Source organism: Camelus bactrianus, chromosome 3 (assembly GCF_048773025.1).
Source record: "Camelus bactrianus isolate YW-2024 breed Bactrian camel chromosome 3, ASM4877302v1, whole genome shotgun sequence".
NCBI classification, from domain to species: domain Eukaryota; kingdom Metazoa; phylum Chordata; class Mammalia; order Artiodactyla; family Camelidae; genus Camelus; species Camelus bactrianus.
The window spans coordinates 44,203,709-44,224,405 of record NC_133541.1 but is presented as its reverse complement, the minus strand read 5'-3'; the positions used below and the strand labels follow the sequence as shown (position 1 = coordinate 44,224,405).

The window sequence follows — 20,697 nt, the reverse complement described above, 5'->3', positions numbered from 1 at the left end:
TAACTATTGAAGCTAACACCGCCATTAAATGAAAAGTTAACTTATTCCTTATGATACTCAACACTAGTTAGAATTTGGAGCACAATCTCTTTGAAACGAGATCACAATGTAAAACAACACTGTGTTTCTCTGTTTCAGGTCTTGATTTACATCATGACCCTTAGTGAAAAGACCACAATAGCCTCTCATCTCTCATTCTACCTGTACTGGAGAATGAATCTGGCTTGGGAAACTTCTAATCTCAGATGCTTAAGAACCCAGATCCAAAATAAAATTAACTGGGTAACTTTGCTGAGAATCCTGGAAATGTTGGATTTTAGGAATCATCCTTCCCTTTCCCTCTCCATCGATAAAAATAGTCTGCAACCAAAAAATCAGAACGGTCTTTAAATCTATGAAAGGGGTAGAATGTTCAATAGAAACATGTAAAAATGACATCCTAATAATAGTAGGCATAACAACAGTAGTTACCGACATTAACACATCCACTAACAAATGTCGTTCCTGTTACTACCACTGGTGGCACTTAATGAACTGCTGCCCATAGGTACTTTAAACTCATTTCCTTATCGAGCCCTGACAGGGAGGGATTATCACCTTCGTTATACATGGAAATGAAGTCAAGGCTCAGAGAGATTAACCCAGTTGTCTAAGATCACATAGCTAGCAAGTGACTGAGCCAAAATTTGAATGCACATCTAGCTGATTTTAAAAATCCATGTTTTAGCCGCTATACCAAGATGACTCTCATCAGCTATCAACTTGTTCAAAGACTGCATCTGCCAGGCTTTATATACACAAGTAAAATGAAATGGAACAAATTTTCTGGTAAATTGGAAAGCTGATTTCAACCCAGATCCTGCTTTCCCTTATTAGTTTTATTTTTCCTGTTCAGCTTGTGCAGATGTTGGCAGTGTCTCTGCATATAACCAGCCAAATTGACCAGTAAGTCCCTTCAGCGGACTGCAGTGCATCACTCAGGCCAGCCGTGACTGCTGGAGTGGTTCTCCGTGGCCAAGTAGCGCCGAGAATTATGAGCTGCCATGGCAAATGGGGAGAGCCATTCCAATCTGACCGAGATCTATTCACCTTTTGATTTTTAGACCTGCTCTTTGTCCTCGTGTAATTTTTTAGTGTCAAATCCTAAAGATAATGAAATTTTACACTTCGCTTATTTTTTTCAAACTGTAATAGCAATTGTTGACTCACTGTATTGACTCACCTAGCCCACCCTCTGAGATGAAGCCAAGTTTAAAAAGCAACCCTGGCAGCAGACCTAGATTGCCCTGAGCCTTTCCACGTGGACAGTGACATTCACATTTTCTTATCCAGGGCTGCCGATTTTTGAGATTTTTTTTTCCAATTAGCAAGTAGATAAGTAGACCAAATTAAGACAGTGTAGATAGCAAAGATGTTGCTTATTACTCAAAACCAATTTGACCAGAAGAAGAAATAAGAGAATGTCCCTATCTCTCTTTTTGAATCTGCAGTTTCAAATGTTATGTTCTTCCCCTTCATTACACCCATCTTGTTCTACATTGCAAACTCCTCCCCAAATTCTTCTCCAGATCTTCCTCCAGGAGGAGCTCATTAGGAATTACTCATTGTTACATTTCATATATTTCCCTCTTTTTAATCTCCTGCCATAAGATGAAGGTTCAATTGTGAGGGTAATTGTGAGTGGAACAACTGTGGAGCTCTTAACTCCTTCGGTATTATTTCTACTACGTTGTTAGGTTTTTCTCACTCTTATGGTTAAAAGAATGCAAACCATTCCACTACCCTGCCCTTTTCTATTCTTGTTTGCCTCTGCTTCTTAAGATCTAGTGTGCCTGCACTCAGCCAAGTTTACAAATTTAATTCCTTTTCTTTCCACTAGCACACTTTGATTCCTTTCTCATCCTTCTATGTTAGATTTTCCCTTGGATCAATATGTTCCACTCAAGAGAAACTAGTTTCAAAGCTCAGTTTCTCAGTTCAGAAAAGAAGTTTAATTATCATTGACAAACTTTCCTCCATGCAACATCTGTTATGTAACTAGAGAAGATTCAGCCCATGAATTTAGACTGATCAAAATGGATGGCTCATCTATATAATCTCTTCTTGTTTTCAGAAATTACAGAACACCAAAATGCCTCTGGGTGGCTGGGTGGAAAGAATAGTTAAAATCTCTGCTTAATGATAGGGAGAGTGTTTTAGTTTTGTATGAGCTACCATAATTTAGAAACCAACCAGTGAAAATTAAGGTGTAGCTGGATGAGTCAGAACTAAATTTGAATTCATTAATAGGTACTGAGGAAGGACACTGTTGATAAGTTAACTTCCAAGAAAAAAAAAATTACATGTGATATGTGATGGATCTCAGAGACCTATTTAGAAATCACAGAATTAAGGAGCACTATGACCAGAAAACTGCTTAGAGAACATCTATCTCAACTCCTTACTTTGATGATTAGACATCTGAAGTCTAGAAAGGGGAAATGAGTTTTCCAAGACTGCCTAACTGCTTAGTGTCAGAGCAGAGACGGCTGCTTCCTGGGTGAAATATGCAATTATTACAAAAATTACCAAGGGCTGCATCATAAATATGCTTCCATTTGAAGCTACCCTGAGGTTTACTTCATTTCAACTTAATCAGGTCCATTTAAGTACCACTCTCGTGGCATTCAAGGATTTTGGGAATTTCTAAGCAAACTGAAGTTCCTGGAGCTAAACAGCAAAAAATCCAGACAGTCTAGACTAAGATCCTTTCCGCAGAACTTGACATCCTATAAGGCAAAAATAACGTTCCTTGGTCTTCACGGTTAAACCTAGAATATATAATGTAACATTTTATGGATTCATGAAATATGTCTTCAGTTGGGTTCCCCCATAAGCAGATTCCGAGGCAAGGATTTGAGTGAAAATAGTTTCTTTGAGGGATGATCACAGGAAGCACTAGCTGAGGGGCAGGGATGTGAGCCAAGAAAGGATATCTTATTACTACAGACAAGTAGGGCTTAATGCCTGATGGGGCCCTCTGAGATGCTATGTAGACTACTCCTCAGAGTTGTTAGGGGGCAAGGAAGCCAGGGTATTTAGTCACCAACTAACAATTCCCCTATGTCTTTGACTGAGAATTTCTCCTGGGGGTAGACGTTTTGGATCTGCCCTGGCAAATCACTGCACTATAATTCCTATGGCTACAGAAAGCTCTCAATAAAAGAACTATAAATGGTTGCAGTAAGAAACCACTGGCATGCACTGAAAGGATGAGCGTTGAGAGAATATGGGTAGGATATGGAAATGTCTGCTATAAAGGGGAAATGAACAGTGGTAGGAATGGGGAATGAAGCATTTAAGCTAAAATGGATCAGCCAAATGCATATTGAATTTCATGATAGTTCACTCAGGATATGAGTCTGTGTTTAATGGGTTTTAGTGAACAGACTAGTTTATTTTACAGAAAGAGATTTGGTAGATTTTCTATGGAATTTTTTGAGGGTGTCCTCAAACATTCTTAGCAAACATTTGGTAAGAACCTTGTGCAGAGCTTCTTGCTTTAGAAACATCTCAGGTCTTGGTAGTTAGGGTCATGAAAGGTGTGGTTGGGAGCAGAGAGAGAGAGAGCTATCTAGAAAGAATGGTAACTGAAGATTGCTGAGTGTTTTAGTAACATCAGATTATACATACTTGAGTTAAGATTAACAATAAAATTAAACACAAATTAATATTTTGAGAACTACTCTGGCACGGTTAATATCTCAAAACCTTATTTTTTCTATTGATATGGGGATTGGAAGAAATCAGGAATTCGGAGAGATAGGTCAAGAAATGGTGGCCACCTAAATCTGAATGTCCCAGCACATTCTGTAAAAGCTGTGCAAGTCAACAGAGGTAAACTTTAAACCCACAGAAATCCCATTCTTCAGAATGACTATAAGAGTACAATAAACAGTTCAAGTTACCCATAAGTAGAAAAATAAAAAAAACAATTTTCAGTGGAGTTATTCCTTAACTCCCTACCCCAAGATTTCCAGAGAGCCAACTGTGGAAAAACTCTGCAGAAGAGAAAATAGAGAGAGCCTCAGGCCAACACAACCAGGAAGATGAGAGTAAAGGGAGAGGGAAAAGGGCGCTTTGAAAATCATGTAATAAAACAGAAACAGAAGCAAGAAGAGAAAATTTAGAATTCTGAAACTTATATACAAATAAAAAATATTATAGGACACATTTCTCTCCACTTTGAACCTGCACTAAAAAATTATTTGCTTTGCTACACTGACAGAAGAGGGTGATGGAGAACTAGGACTCTTGTAAATCTCCCAAATTTTCACCACTGGTTACTAAATGCAGAGATGCAAGCAGTCTTCATTTATGTTAAGAAGAAAGTAGAGAATTAAAATCAAATATTTCACCTGATAACAACTGTTTCTAAAGCCAACCACAAATGAGAATACTGTCATATAACTATATAAACTAAACTAAACATTCTCAAATAAATATTTGGCAATATTAAAGCAATCACTTTTCTAAGAATGGAAATGGAGAAGAAGAAAGGAATATATAAAGTGAGTACTCATATCTTCTATTCAATAAAAAAATATAAGAAAAAGAGACTAAATTACAAGTTGTTCAATGATGAATAAACTAAAAAAATTAACGTGTCAATGAAGAAAGCAGGACAACAATCGAAAGAATAAAAATGAAATAAAGAAATAAAAATGTCCAGAAAGAAAGCAATTAGAATGGAAAACAGACAAAGAATATCCAATATATGGATAATTTAATTCCCCAAAGGAGAAAAACAAAACAATGGAACAGAACTAATATTTAAAACAGTAACTTCAGTCAATTTTCCAGAAATAAAAGAAAACTTGCAGCTATATATTGAAAGGGCCCACTGGGTACCTAAAAAAATTGATCTAGCATGATCAAATCTAAGGCATATCCTAGTACGACTTTTGGACTTTATAGTCCAAAAACTTCCCAGTATTTTCGACCAAAATGATACAATGAGTTACAAGGGCAAGAGAAAAGCAATGATGAAGCAGCATTTTCAAGAAACTCAAGGAAAGAAAGTGTGATCCAAGGATTTTATACCCTGTTGAGACATCCTTCAACTATCAAGACCCCTACAAAAAAGTTTTTTTTAACATGCAAGAACTTAAGAAGTCCTGAGCAAATGCTGAGAAAACACACAATAAGTACTATATACCTAGTATTTATAATATAAAATTAAAACGACAGAGTTGAGACCAAATATATCAGCCATATCAATAAATATGAATGGAGTTTAATTTAATTATTAAAGGAAAATTTATTTACAGTTTGGCTCACAAAGCAAGATCCAACTATATACTTTATAAAAGGGACACATCTACACAAAAGTGATTCAGAAATGCTGAAAATTAAAGGATGAGCAAAGCAGGAGAAAGGAAACAATGAGAAAGCAAGGGTTCAGACATGGATACCTGGCCCAAAATGCATGACCTCAATTTAAGCATAAGGAAACATCAAATAAACTAAAATTGAGCAAGATTTTTATGAGATATTTGCTCTACTCTTCAAAATTTTCAAAAAAAAAAAAAATGTCAAGGGAATGGAAAACAAAGACAGACAGGAATTGTCCAGATTAAAGGAGACTAAAGAGACAGGACAACTAAATGGAATGTGTGATCCTGAATTGGACTCCACTGTTTGTTTCTGTCTCTGTCTCCGTCTCCATCTCCGTCTCCGTCTCCGTCTCCGTCTCCGTCTCTGTCTCTGTCTCTATGTTTCTGTCTCTCTCTCTATATATATACAGCTCCACAGGTCATTATTGTAGTAACTGGCAAAATATTGACAAAACTTTTAAATTAAATATTGTATCATTGCTAGTTTCTTTTTTTTTTTAAATAGACTTTTTTCTTTTAGAGCAATTTCAGACTCACGAAAGAACCGAACAGAAAATACAGTCTGCACATAGCCCTCCCCACCCACACATATATACTCCCCCACCCTCAACATCCCTCATCAGTGTGGCATATTTGGTACTTATATTGATATTTTTGTGTGGTTATGTAAATGAATGTCCTTATTAGAAAATGCACATTGATGTATTTAGGGTTAAAAAGGACATCATATCTGCCATTTACTGAAAAATTATAGTAGTATGTGCCTGTGTGTAAGTAAAATGCCCAGGGGTTCTTTACACAATTGTTACAATTTTCTGTAAGTCTGAAATTAGTTCAAAATTAAAAAAAAATTACAAAAATTAGTATCTAGGATATGAAAAAGGAAGTATTTGTCTCAGGTTCTGCAGGAAGGAATTCTGAGGAATTGCAAATAAAAAGAGGACCTCAAAACAGACCAAAAGTAAAAAAGTCTTTTAAGGTCCTATCCCTGGAGCCCACCTTACCTCCATTCTTCTTGTTAGGACAACTGATAAGTCTTCTTAACTTTCAACCTAGTTCTAGTTATCTGTCACTCACAAGTGCCCAAAGCTAAAGGGTGGTGGACCTCAATACCACTGCTGTTAACATTTAAAAGCCAGAGATAAGTCTGCCAGCTGACAAGAAACAAGAGTATCTATAAAATATGATTGTGACATTCCACAGTGGTAAGGTCACATATAAAAGACTCCTGAAAATGGTTCTTTTCTTTTTCCAGGTATTTTATCATATTTAGTACATATTGAAGTAAATGGAATGGAAGATAGGAGATCAGTTTATTTCCCTAAGCTTGGTTAAGACACAGACTCTAGAACAATGACCAACTGTGATGTGGAACAAGGTGCTTAACTTCTCTAAGCCTCAGTTTCCTCATCTCTAAAATAAAATAATGTGTGAAAAGCACTTTGAAGTGACTGGTGTGTAATAAGCAGTAATAAATGTTAGCGATTACTGTTATTATTGAGAGGAACATAATTCTTTGTAGAGTGGTTATCTTTCAAGGTAAACAGAAAACTTAAGAGCAATTGAACACCATCTCGAGCTATGACAAGCCAGCTAACAACCAAATGATGGTGAGAGAGCAAAGAAATGATGCCTGTTGTCTGGTCATTTCAATTCAGTGAAAGACTCACCTGGTGATTATGCTGTGTTCAAAATCTCAGTGAAGTCTGGAAGGTTGCTACCTTTGGGGAAAAGCATTACTGAAGGTTGGTAAAACACAGACCATACCTGAAAACTGTCAAGTGGCTTGCTCAAGAGATACTGAACAGGTGAGTAGATGCAAGGAATTGCCACATGGACTGCTAAGAGTATAATTATGACCTGGTTCTTGAAAATACATTTCCAGATGGATGGAAATTTCTTACTGTGAGAAAGTCTCAAGGGAAGCAGGGAGAGCCCTGGGAACAGAAAGAAGATGAAGGGTGATTTCGAATCTGGAAGTTGCAATGAGGTAGATGTAACTTCTAGTGTCAGGGGACTGACCTTAGATGGAAACCCAGGGGCCAGCAGGGCAGAGTGATTAAGAACATAGCCTCTAGACACACTTCTTGGGTTTCAAGTTTTTGTTCCACCGCTTACTACATGTGTGACCTTGGTAAGTTACTTAGCGCTTTAGCTTTCTCCTCTTTACAATGAGGACAAAAGTATAACCTACTTCATGAAAATGTTGAAAGTAGAAAAATAATTAATATATATACAAAACACTTGGTGCGTGGTATTTACGTTAATTATTGTTATCATTATAAGAGACAAGCAGGATGTTAGTTCCTGATTGTTTTGGATGTTTATCTGTGCAGAGGCAGAGGCCAAGCCAGATGTTTCAGATCATTCAAACTGAGTCTCCAGGAATCCACCATTTCTGGGTGTGGCTACCAAACATATTATATTATTTTGGTGCATTTTCCTCTTTTAGCAACTGACTCATTGTGGCAAGACCAGAATATTATACAGCACGTACAGGACAGCCACCTTACTACCCTTACCACAATTAGAAGGCTGATGAGTTTTGTTTGCTTATACACAGATTTCTTTTTAGACAACTAAGAAAAGAAATAATTTGTGAAGGTGTTTGGACATTTAGTCTGTATCCCTTAGACCCCAGGGTTCAAGGAATGCTTCCAGGAAGAAGTGATGCTCACACTGAAAACTAAAGGCTGAGTAGGCCAGCCAGGGAAGAAGATGAGACAGGACATGTCAGATGGGGGAAGCGGAAAGTGTTCTTGACCACAAACATCCCACTTCTATGCTGTCCCCAGAGACAATGCCTTCTTAGTCAGGCTCCGGTGGAATGCTTGCAGTCCTCTAACTTTAGAGAAATGAACATCACTAACTACCTAGGAAGTCTTCAGGAATGCCAAAGGCCTGGATGGAGAATGCCTTCTCCCGTGTTCCCAGAGGCCCCCGTGCTGAGGCATACAACAGCACTGACTGCCCTGTATTACGAAGGTCCTCTTGCTCCCAGCACTAAGCACCGAACCCCTTGATGACAAGAACACGTCTCACTCACCTGGGCGTGCTCAGCACCTGGCATGGTCCCTAGTACTTAATAAGTGCTTCATGCATGTTTGATGAGAGAACAGCTCTCTGGGAATTCAGTTCCGTGATCTTTCCTGAAAGCTCACCAGGAATGGAGACAACTCCCTTGAGTCAGCCTCCTGCTTACACTTCAACGGCTCTCCCACTGCCTTGGGGATACAAGATGTTTAGCTTTGTCTCCTTGCTTCTTTCACAGAAGCACCGTGTTCAGCCACACTAAACTCAACACTATTTCCAGGATGTACCTTTCTTGCCAATGAAAACACATTTCTTTTATTGTTCCCTTGCTCATGTAGGAGATTCATCCTTCAAAGTTCAGCTTACATTTATGTGAAGTCCTCCCAATTCTCCTTTCTCTATGGCTTCCTTCCTTTCTCTAAATCTCTCCTCTACCAACTAACTTCTTTCTCTTTTTCTGATCAAGCTTTTTGGATATCACGACTACAGAAATTTTCATATTGAATGGTGATTTTTCTTTATGTTTCTCTCCTTTACAAGGCCAAGAACTCTTAGAAGGCAGAGAACGTGATGTATTCATCTCTGTAGCAGAGCAGAGCCTGACACACTGCAGTACACACATACAAAGCTCCAGCTAACGTCCTATGGGCTTCCCTTCTGAGTTTAGCTTCCCTGGGGCAGTGTGAAGAAGTCTGTGCAAGCTTCAACTCACTGCAGCAGACAGCCTCTCCCCTTGCTTTCTGCCCCAGATTCCTCCAGGATCCCGGACACCGAAAGGGGTCAAGGGTGGGACCTCCTCAGCCTTTAGGCATGTGGAGCCTAAAGGAAAGGAAGACGTTAACAACCGTAGGCTGGCCCTCCTCCACAGGGGACTGGAGCCCTTGGATAATTGCTTCACCCTATCATCCTTTAGGAGACAATCCCAGCAAACAGCCCCAGCAGAACTGAGTTTCCATTGCCCACAGTGAGGTCCTCCATAATATGCTCTTACATTCATTGGCTTTTCTTCTTTTCCTCTCCTCTTTCTACTTGCTCACTTCTGTTCCTTAGGATCACTTCCCAAAGACATTACTTGTACCCAATTCTTTGTCTCAGATTCGGCTTTTTAAGGGAACACAGGTAGCATTCAAAAATATTTTTGGAATAAAAGAATAAATAATGGAAAAAATCAATGAGGCAATGAGCGAAGAAATAAATAGTTACTATGTATTTAGCATGCTATGGGTTCTTATACTTTGTATTCTGTTACTCTTTGTTGATTCCAGCCGAGAGAATGAGAGCTGGAAACCCATGCTAGATGGTTTTGCTAGAGAAGCCAGGCTGCCAGTCACTCCTCCTTCCTTCCTCTGCCTCCAAGAGAAGCCAGTGTGTGTTTCTGAGTGCTCACACTTCCTGAGGCTCACATTTCCTAAACTTGAGGCAGTTTGTTTGTGATGGGGATGTGAGAACTGAAGCCCCAGGATATGACCAAATTAGCCTTTGGCCAACAATAGCAGACAAAAGTTAGTATATTTTTCACAGCTTGATTAGAAGAGTTTGCATCTGAGAAGGGCAGTATTATTACATCTGACTTTCTGGATTGCAGCTGGGACATTGTCCTCCAGCCCACTCGCCACAGAGACTCCACTCCAGCTGACAGCACGTGTGTTTCTTCACTCCGACCCAGAGCTGGCCTCCCACCTGAGTACTTTTCCGATGCCAGTGCCCTCACTCCCCAGCTGCCTCCATTTGCTGCCTGAGCTTCTTTTCTCTCTACTGTCCTTTTACTTCAGCTGGCACGACTCTGCTATGGTCTTTAAAATTTGTCCCCAAACTTAAGTTTTCTTAATTCTAGTTCCTTTCAGAAGTGGTCAAGGGGCCCTTGAGTTTGTCTGAGAGTCAGGAGTACCAAAAAGAGGCAGCATTTTGTAAACTCCTATTTCCCCTTGGCCGGTGGACCACCGGGCACCAGAATCACTCAGGGCACTTGTTAAATATACAGATCCCTGGGACCAACCCCAGAACTACTCCGTCAGAATCACTGGTGTTTGCGCTTGGGGGTCTGCATTTTTATCAAGTATTCCAAGTGACTGTTATGCACATTCAGGTTCAAGAGTCCCTTTAATTTGTTCTTGTCTGTAATTTTTCTATAACATTTGCTCCTCTTTTCTCATGAGAAGGTGCAAAGGACTCTGAAATATCTATTCCAGTACAGCTTTTAAGCAAAGCCAGAACCAAAGCAGATTTTCTATGCAGATTTTCTCATTAAATACAAGGTCAAGGAAGTAATTGCTCACTTACCTTCCATGGTAGGTGACCACGAAGATTCTCTTGTTTATGGTACATTGTGTTGTAGCTGGTCGGTTATTAAGTAGGAGGGGGGCTAACCTAGCTCAAAAACTTGTAATCCTGTTACTGATTAGAATCACCTGGAGAGCTTAAAAATGCAATGTCCAAGCCCTCCTGTCTAGATATTCTGATTCGACTGGGTTGAGGTGATACCTGTTTATTTTAAAAGCTACCTAGGTGAACCTCAAGCTAAAGTAGAGACCTGCTGTGTAGTTACTAAGGGCGTGGGACTGATCGTTGTTTTGCATCAGAGGTAAGAATTTCTTTGGTGCAAAAGATGGGAATGACTGTGCCAGGTTGAGGGAGATATAAGCCATGATGTGGAGGCACAGGCTTATGGAGAGGTCTAGAAGGCAAGTCGATTCAAATTCAGTTAGGCCTCATCACCAGGAAAGCAAATACATGGAGATATCTACACTCATATCTATCAGTCAGTTTCTGATGAAGGGCCTTCACTGAGATAAAACTTTAGCTTTTAGCCTTCATGAAATGACATTTGAAAATATTCCTGAACTTATTCAAAATGGCAGGGAATATATAATTTATTAAACTACTTGGTAATGAACCTTGCAATAGATTTCTTTCATTTGGGTATCGAGAAAAAGTCTATATCTCATAATACAATTTCATGTTTCTGTTACATGAAAAAGAGTATTACATGGTCCACGATGTTTTATTTTTTGACTTTGACTATTAGGAATCTCAGTGTTAATTTTAGGTAATTTTAATTTTAGTTCGTTTTGGTGCTCACATTGGGCTTCAGATAAAATTTTCTCTCTCTACTCTTTGTGTTCTTTTCTTTCTTTTTTTTTTTTTAAATATGGAACGCTTCACGAATTTGCGTGTCATCCTTGCGCAGGGCCATGCTAATCTTCTCTGTATCGTTCCAATTTTAGAATATGTGCTGCTGAACCGAGCACTCTTTGTGTTATTTTCAACATTTCTTTTCAATATGTAGTTTGATTAACCACGTTAATGCGTACTTTAACACAGAATGTATCTAATTCCTTTTTGGAAATAGACAAATATTACCCTTTATATCCATCCACTTTTCATCATTACATCCATACCAAGGCTATGAGGATCCACAGGATTTCTGGCTCCTGCCCACTCTCTGACCTCATGCCCTATCACTCCCCCTTTTTTGCACTCCACCCCTTCAGTTACCCAACATACCAAGCTCAGTCTTCTTCGTTCTTCTTTTACTTGGATTTTCTCTTCAACTAGAATGGTGCTTCCCAATGCTCTTCATAGCCTGCAACATACAGAAAATGGTAACATTTGAACAACACACTGGAGTAAACAGAGGAGGCGACTGACCACAAGGGGGTGACTGGTCAGAGGCTTTGCTGTCCCAGGCTTTGCCCTGCTGGCTCAAAGGCTGAGAAGATCAGTATGTTATTACAGTACACCACCAAAGAGATCTTTGAATGCCTGTCTCCTTTGTACTATTCAAGTCTCAACCTAAAAGTCACCTCTTCAGAGAAGCTCACCTCACCAACCTCACAGGAGTAAGAGCCCTTCAGCAACTTCACCAAACTGCTCCATTTTATCTTCACCATAACATTATCAGCACCTGCAATTATCTCAGTTATTTCTTTATTATTCACTTGTTTCTAGTTTGTTTCTACTAGTTTCAGTATGAAGTGACTGAGTGTAGGAATACTTGAAGGTCTTATAAATCATTATGTACAAAAAGCCTAGAAAAAACAGTAAATACTCAATAAACATGGCAGACTGATGGGAAAATGGTTACTTGGCCAGGATATTCCCCATTCTCGGATGAGGCTTCACCTAGTGTGGCTGGGAAACATGGTTCAGTGGTTGCAGTAAGGCAACGACTCTGTCTTTCTATCTTTATAGTCTTAGTGGATGGTATGCTGCCTGGCTCATGCAATAAGTTCTTGTTGTGTAAATGAATGAAGGGAGGAAGGAAGGAAAGAAAGGGAAGGAATGAAAATAGGAAGGAAGAAAAAATGAAAGGAAGAAAGGCAAGGATAATTGAAGACAAACTTCAACTTCTTTGGTCTGTTTTCAAGTTTTGGAAATTTTCATCTGGTGCTAGTAGCAGTTTAGTCTGAACCCTGGATAATAATGTTAGGGGCCTTCTAACTGATGCAGCCAGGCTAATATGAGGTACCCATCATGTGATCTAGGGCAAATAACTTGATCATGAGGACCCTCAGTTTCCTTTTCTGCACATTAAGTTTGGGTTAGGTGAGCCCTGCAGTCCCTTACCATTTTGAAATATCTATTTTAATTGACAGAAAATCAGAAAGGGGATGCTGAGGAAGTTATCAAGCAGATAATCCAGATAGTAGCCAGGATCCTTGAAGGGGGACCAGAGGCTGCTATTTAAAAACATGATGACTAGGAAAGATCCTGGGAGCCCGAAGGGCATGTTTTCAGGGAGGTTGGGCTTTCTACCTAGAACAACTATGCTGTCCTCTCTCTCTGCCCATGTACTGCTGAGCAGCACCTTCTCATTAGTTGGTGATCTTTAGTGAATGAGCAACAACAGCTGCTCAGGTCAGGTAGCTGCATGCAGGAAGTGTTCTAGGGTAGAGAATTCTATTTTCTCATTGTACACAAGTATTTTAGAAACAAACAAGCAAAAGGCCTTACTAGGCCTCCATTTATTTATTTATTTGCAAAATTGTATAGGCGCAGGCTGTTGTGAACATTAAATAAAACATTGCATGGAAAGGGCCTAGTATAGAGTTAGGCATATAATAAACACTTAATCATGCTGGCTACCACTGTTATTACATTATGCAAGTCATGAGCTAGAAGCCAAAATATTTAATCCCAAATACCAGCATTTGATTCCATTTCTTTCTGCTGCAGATAGAGCAGTTGGCTATGAAGTCCAGAGGAAAAGATCCAGAGCTGTGTATGATGACAGTCATCTTCTTCAATTAAAATGCCTCCGTATATTAATAAGCCCAGCTGTGTTTCCCAAACAATTTGGAAAAGCTGCAAAATCCAAAAATAAAGCAAAACAAAGAGATACTCAGTCTGGAGGCAAATTTCAATTTTAGATTTCTTACAGAAAAAAAGATTGTTATTGTGTTTGAGATTAAAAATATATCAACATTGCATTTAGTAACAATTAGTTACTGTGGCACACTCAACTCCTCATCTATGTCTCTCTAACAGGAGAAGATATTTTGAACATTTAAATCTTCAGAGAACCATCGTTTTGTTTATTTTTGTTTTTTATTTCATTAGGTGATGGGCCTGGAATAAGTGATTTCTCATGCACAATAACAATTATTGAAAGGTGTAGCTCTTTATTTTTTGTTTTCAAGGTGGAATTAGGAATTAAGAATATAATAATTTTAGAAGACAAGATATTCAGTTTCAAAATGGATGAACACTGCTAATAATGAGGTCTCAAAACTTTTCAAAATGTTAGTTCTTGGATAATTTTAAATAAGAAATTATCTTTAATAAAACATCAGTAGTAATTTCTTACTAATTTTAGTTTAGTTTAAAGATGCTCTTTTCCATTGAATTTTTAAGTAATTGACTATAAACTCAAATACTGTGATTTACTATAAATTCCCTATATTCATTTTACATTAAGTAAGTTAATTATGTGTATCTTTTTTAAAATATAAAAATTTGAGTTGCTATTTATGCATATTAACTTACATTTCTTTTCTTTTTGGAGAACAAGTATATTTCACATTAATAGAAAAGCTGAAGAAAGCCCAAGATAAAAAATATTTTGGAAAACTACTGAAAATTTTTATTTTACTAACATTTATTGACCACTTAAGATACAAGGAACTCCAATAAGTTCTTTAGTTGCATTTTCTTATTTAAGCTTGATGAAACCTATTAAGGTAGAAATTTTTCTATCTTCTGGTAAACTTTGCAGGCTCTATATTCAAAACTTTTCCCCACTGCAAAATATTAAATAATGATAGATAAGCTATAACTACCAGGCAGAAGTGAGCTCTCAAGAAATTAAGGAAAATCTTCAGTACCCAAAAATGACAGGAACAAAAGCCAGAGTAATAAGCCAGCACTGAAGTTACAGATACCTTACAGACAATTTGCTGATCAAAGGTGCCTAAATTCTGAAGTTTCAGTGAAACAGAACAACTCCTAAGGCATAGAAAATATAGCTGGGGTAGGAAGTTGAAATGAGACAGCTACAGAAGCTAGAATCTTCAAAGAACTTCAGTAGAAACAATGTCTCTTCCTGGCTTGAATCCTATACAGGGATACAGACTCCTCTGATAGTAACTAGCCATAAATGATGCTCTCACCTGAGATAGTAAGCCTACTGTGGTACGTAACAGAAGGAAAAATAAGTCTTCCTAAAATAATGTCGATTGAACCAAGATTCTCAGAATCCCCAAAAACAAAGATTAGTCAAATATAAGCTCATAAGATAAAATCACCAATCACAATAGTATCCAAGCCAGCATGAGTGAGACTCAGTAGGAAAGAGAATTAGACAATCAGGGACACAGATATTGGAATAATCAGAGAAAGAATAAAAAACAAAGATACTTAAAACGTTAACACAAAAAATAAAGTTACAAACTGAGCAAGAAAAAAGGTCCACTAAAATAACTAGACACGTTAGAAAAATAAGACATATAAAAGTTACGAAAGTAAAACATATAGTTGAAATTGAAAACTTCAAGGATTGGTTAAATGGCAGGTTAGATACAACTGAAGAGAGAATTGATAGTGTAGAAGGTGGATATAAATTACCCAGAATATAGCACTGGAGGAAAAATTGAAAATATGACAGAGAAATTAAGACACATGGAAGATGGGAGGAGAAGTTCTTTTAGTATAGTTAGAATTTCAGAAGGAAAGAATAGAATGAATGAGGGAAAGGAATTATTTGGCAAATTAATAAATAAATGAAACAGAATTTTCCAGAATTAATGGAAATTATGACTCTTTAGTTTTAGGAAGCAAAATAAACCCCAGGAAAACTGAAAAAAAATTTTACTTCTAGACTCACTGAGGTAAAATTGCAGAACACACACATGCAAAAACCTAAAACCCCAGGATCTTAAAGGTAGCTTTAGAGAAAAGGAAGATTATACATACATAAATGACAGGCAGCAGCTTTCTCATCAACAGCAGCAATGCAAGGCAAAAATATTAAAGTAATATCTCATAGTTCTGAGAGTCACAGAGGTGTCAACCTCCAATTATGTTTGCAGCTAAATGAGGGAGAAATAAAAATATTTCAGTCAATAGAATATTAGGAGAGCTTACTGCTAACAGACCTTCATAAAAAGAATTTCTAAAGGACGATCTTTAGGCTGAAGGAAAATAATCCCAGGAGAAGTATCTGAGATGCAAGAAGAAATGGTGATCAAATAAATTAGTAACCACATGGGAAAACATGAACAAATATTGACTGTATAACAACAAACATGCCTAATTAAGGAAATAAAAATTGAAGTTATTGACAAAACTACTTACTTCACACATTTACCTTGGATGGAGATAATCTGAATTGAAGTATTTAAAGGTGCTTATATGATTTGAGAGGTAAAGAATATGAATAATCTTTATACTTTAAGTTGTTTAGTCATGTTAAAATATTAAGGAAGGTCATGACTAGAACATAGAACTTTATACAATAGAGGAAGAAAATTAATTTTGAAACTCAGCCAGCACTACAGACATCAGGAATGGGCACAAGATGAGACAGGATGGATATGAAAACAGATAATGATATAATGAAATAGTTTCCACTACATGAATAGTCATAGTAAAATTAAGACTAAACTCACCTGCTAAAACATAAAATATTTTCAGAATTGGAAAGAAAAGAATTATGATATTTTTACAAGGGACTCACCTAAAACTTTGAAGACAGAGAAAAGATGAAAGTTAATAAATGGAATGAGAAATACTAGGCAAACACTCACGGAAAAGAACTGGTATGAACAAAACAGACTTCAAGGTACTGAATAGTGTTAGGGATATGGAGGGTAAACATTTAAGTCAGCAGGAACAGATACTAATTGTAATTCCATGTGTACCTATTTGAAAGTATATAAAGCACATAGTGACAGAACTACAAGAAGCTGACAAATCTCCTGTCTTTATGAGAAGTTACTCTATCCTATCCTATCTCCTTACTAATTTTTGTCTACTTGATCTATTGGCATCGATGTTTATCAGAAGGTGATCAAGCAGACAAAAATTAGTAAGGATATAGAAACTCTGAACAACACAATTAGCAAGCTTGATCAGAAAGATATGAATAGAGCTACATGTATCATAATTAGATGATTTCTCTTAGTTACACATTCAATATGTCTGATAACTGATCATGTACTAGGCAGTAAAAATCAATGTCAAATTTTAAAAGAATTGGTGCATTTTACTTCACATTCTCTGATAATGATGAAATTAAATTACAAATCAATAATAAAAGATTGCTAAGAAAAACTTTGCTTAATTGGCATTTAAAAGTATGCTTAAATTGCACAGTTTGGAAATCACCATGGACAGTATGAAATAGAATTGAATAGAATAAGTAACTTGTTGATTAAGAATCGAAAGGAAAGGCTCAAACAAATAATTAATAAGGGTCAAAACAAGAGATTCTAAAGGAAAGAATCAAAAGGAAAAGGCTCAAACAAATAATTAATAAGGGTCAAAACAAGAGATTCACTGCAGATACAAGAAAGATAATTAATTTAAACAACTTAGTGAAGATGGAAATCTTGTAAAAGAAAACTATAACTTAACATTGATTCTAGAAGTATTATAAAGCCTGAATTATTCTATAGTTCTATATTCTACAGTCACTCAGTCAAATAAATTACCTCAGGAATTAAACACATACCTATCAAGAAAAACCAAGCCCAAATGTTTTAAGGATGAATTTTACCAAAAAGTCAAAGAACAGATAATTAAGGTCTTATAAAAGCTATTCCAGAGAATAGTAAAATGAAGGAATACTCTATATTTCATTTTTAAGAGGTCAGTATAACTTTTGGTACTGATGTCAGAGTAGGACAGTACAAGAAAGGAAACTTAATAGACAAATCTCACTCAAAGGTTTAGATGCAAAATCTAAAACCCAGTATTAGTAGCAAAGTATTAGTAATTTAAACCTAAAACAAAGTATAAGAAAGGAACAGAATAGGAAATAAAATTTCTTTAAGCTGATTAAGCATATCTTTCAGAAATACACTATGTGATACAGCATTAGATGTATCCTCTCTAATATCACAAATGAGATGAGTATACTGTCTATTCCTACAACTCTGAAATTTTAAACTGCAGCTCTAGCCAGTTCATTAGGAAACAAAAAAGCAATTAAGTGCAAAAAGCTTAGAAAGTTTTGTTGTAATATGTGTAGATAATTTGGTTGTCAACACAGAAAAACAAAATCTACAGATTATTAAAATTAACCAAGTACACAGAAGTAAAACCAATGAGATAACTTAATCACATTCTTATATATCTGCAAAAATTGAAAATATAATTTAAAAAATATACCATTTACATTAGCTACCATCTACACAATCACAAATACAATAACAACAAAATAAGATATCTAGAGGAAAAAATCTACCACAAGCTATTCAAGTCATTAATGGAGAAAACTAAAAACTACTGAAAGGCAAAAGAGAGCTACATAAATGGAAAGTTACATCATATTCATGGATAAAAAGATTCAATAACATGAAGATGTCTGTTCTTTTGAAATCATCACATAATTTCAATACATTTCCAATAGAATTCCACAACAATTTTGGGTACACATATAGGGGTGGGTTGGAAAAGTTGATTCAAAGTTAATACGTAACAGTAAAGGGCTAGGTATAGCAAAGAAATTTCAAGGAAGAATAAAGTAAAGAGGATTATCTATCACATATCAAATTTGTTGTAAAAGTTAAGACATATTTTTGGAACAGAAACAGACCAATGGAAGAGAATAGAGAACCCAAAAGCAAACTTATGTGTTATGTTAAAACAAGATGTATGACAGAAGAGACTACATACTGGGGGGGAAAGAATGGACTCTTAGATGAATGGTACTGGCTAATTTTTTCACTCCTACAGCAAAAATTAAACTGGATTCTTACCTCACACAATATACTGAAAAGCCAAATCTAGGTGAAGTCATGAACTAAATATGAAGCTCAAAAAAATGTTGGCTGCTATCTTTATAACCTCAAGGCAGACAAAGATTTCTTAAAGACAGAAAATGCATGGAACAATGAGAGAAATATCCACTTATATTAAACTGAAAAATGTAAATTCATCAAAAGACACTTTTGAAAAGTGAAAAGTTGAGCCCAAAATTGAGAGAAAATATTTTCCATAATACAAATGACAAAAGATTAATACCCATAATAGATAATGGGCCTCAAAAATAGTAAGCTTAGAAAAACAACCAAGAAGTCAGTTTAAAGGCAAGCAAAAGATATGGTGCAGATATTTTATCTGAAATGAATCACAGTGAAGTAACATAGAACAACACTCAACTTTGATGAAGCAATAGGAACTTAGACATTTTTTAGTGGTTGTGTTAGTGTCCTCAGGCTGCCATAACAATCTGGGTGGCTTAAATCAACAGAAATGTATTGTCTCAGATTTCTGGAACCTAGACATCTGAAATGAAAGTGTTGGCCTCGTACAAACTCCCTGAGGGCTCTAGGGGAGATGCCACCCCACCTGTTTGTCTAAGCTCCTGGTGAGCCAACAGTCCTTGGCACTACTTAGCTTGTGGCAGCATAGCTCCATTTTCTGTCTCTGTGTTCACATGGTATTCTGTCTGCCCTGTGTGTCTGTCCAAATTTACTTCATTTTATAAGAACATTAGTCATATGATTATGGCCCATCCTAATCCTGTATGACCTCTTTTTAATTTACTTCCATCTGCAAAGATCCTATTTCCCAACAAGGTCACAGTCACAGACACTGAATCCTTTATCGCTTTGGGTGACACAATTCAGCCTCCAACAGTAAGTTATGAAATTTTACACAACCAGTTTGGAGACGAATCAGGCTTTACCTACTAAAATTGAATCTGAGCACATCAAAGAACCCAGTAATGCCACTTACAGATGCTTAGAGCCTTGCTGCTCTAAGTGTGGTCTATGAATCAGCAGTGTCAGTGTCACCAGGGAGCTTGGCAGAAATGTAGAGTCTTGGGCCCCATCCCAGAGACATTGTGCCAAAATTTGTACTTTAAACAAGATCTCCATGTGATTTGTTTGAAAAACACTAATCTAGTTTACTTTAAATTACATGGATTTTTTTTTAAAAAGATACACATATTAATACTCCTAGTAGTATTATTTATAAAAGTAAAGTTTTGAAATGACTTAAACATCCACTCACCAGAGAAAAATTTGTTGCTTTATGCATACAATTTAAATCTACACTAGTGAAAATAAATAAACTACAGGTGCTTGTATCAATATAATGCTGAGCAAAAAAAGGAAGTTGCAGGAGAATACGTAGAGAATGGTACCTCGCTCTACATTGCTTAGTGTCACGTATGTATGGTATAAAAGCATAAAGTCATTTTGGGGAATCATAGACATTAAATTTAAGTGTAAAGATGGCTTCAATGGAATCATACTGTTCTCTTCCCTAAGTTTTTCTTCAGTATATAGTTACCTACCATATTATTCTTTATACCACAATATTCTTTAGGGAAATTAGGGAAAAATTCAAAGCTAGCAAATGGCAGAATTGCTATCTGAATCCAGAACCGTGGGCCAGGAGCCACTACTCTCAACTAACAAACTTTTGCTTCTCTAGACCAAATGGCACAGTTACAGACTCGTGTTTTGTAATCACAGTTATTGCTTTTATGTAAATGGCATGTTTTAAAGACTAAAATAATGCATTGGGCATTGGCTTTAGTTTTATAACAAAAAAAGTTACTTGCCAAAGCAAAATAAGATGTGGGTATGTACCACCAATTATTGTTAGGTTAAATGCA

At 36.7% G+C, this 20,697-nt stretch overlaps 1 non-coding gene across 1 annotated transcript; it reads right to left on the bottom strand.

The window, feature by feature from the left end:
* Positions 1–11,550: 11,550 nt before the first annotated feature.
* LOC123615136 (U6 spliceosomal RNA) lies at positions 11,551–11,656 on the bottom strand. The gene has a single exon (XR_006722700.1). It is a non-coding gene; the product is annotated as a U6 spliceosomal RNA (small nuclear RNA).
* Between the last annotated feature and the right edge of the window lie 9,041 nt (positions 11,657–20,697).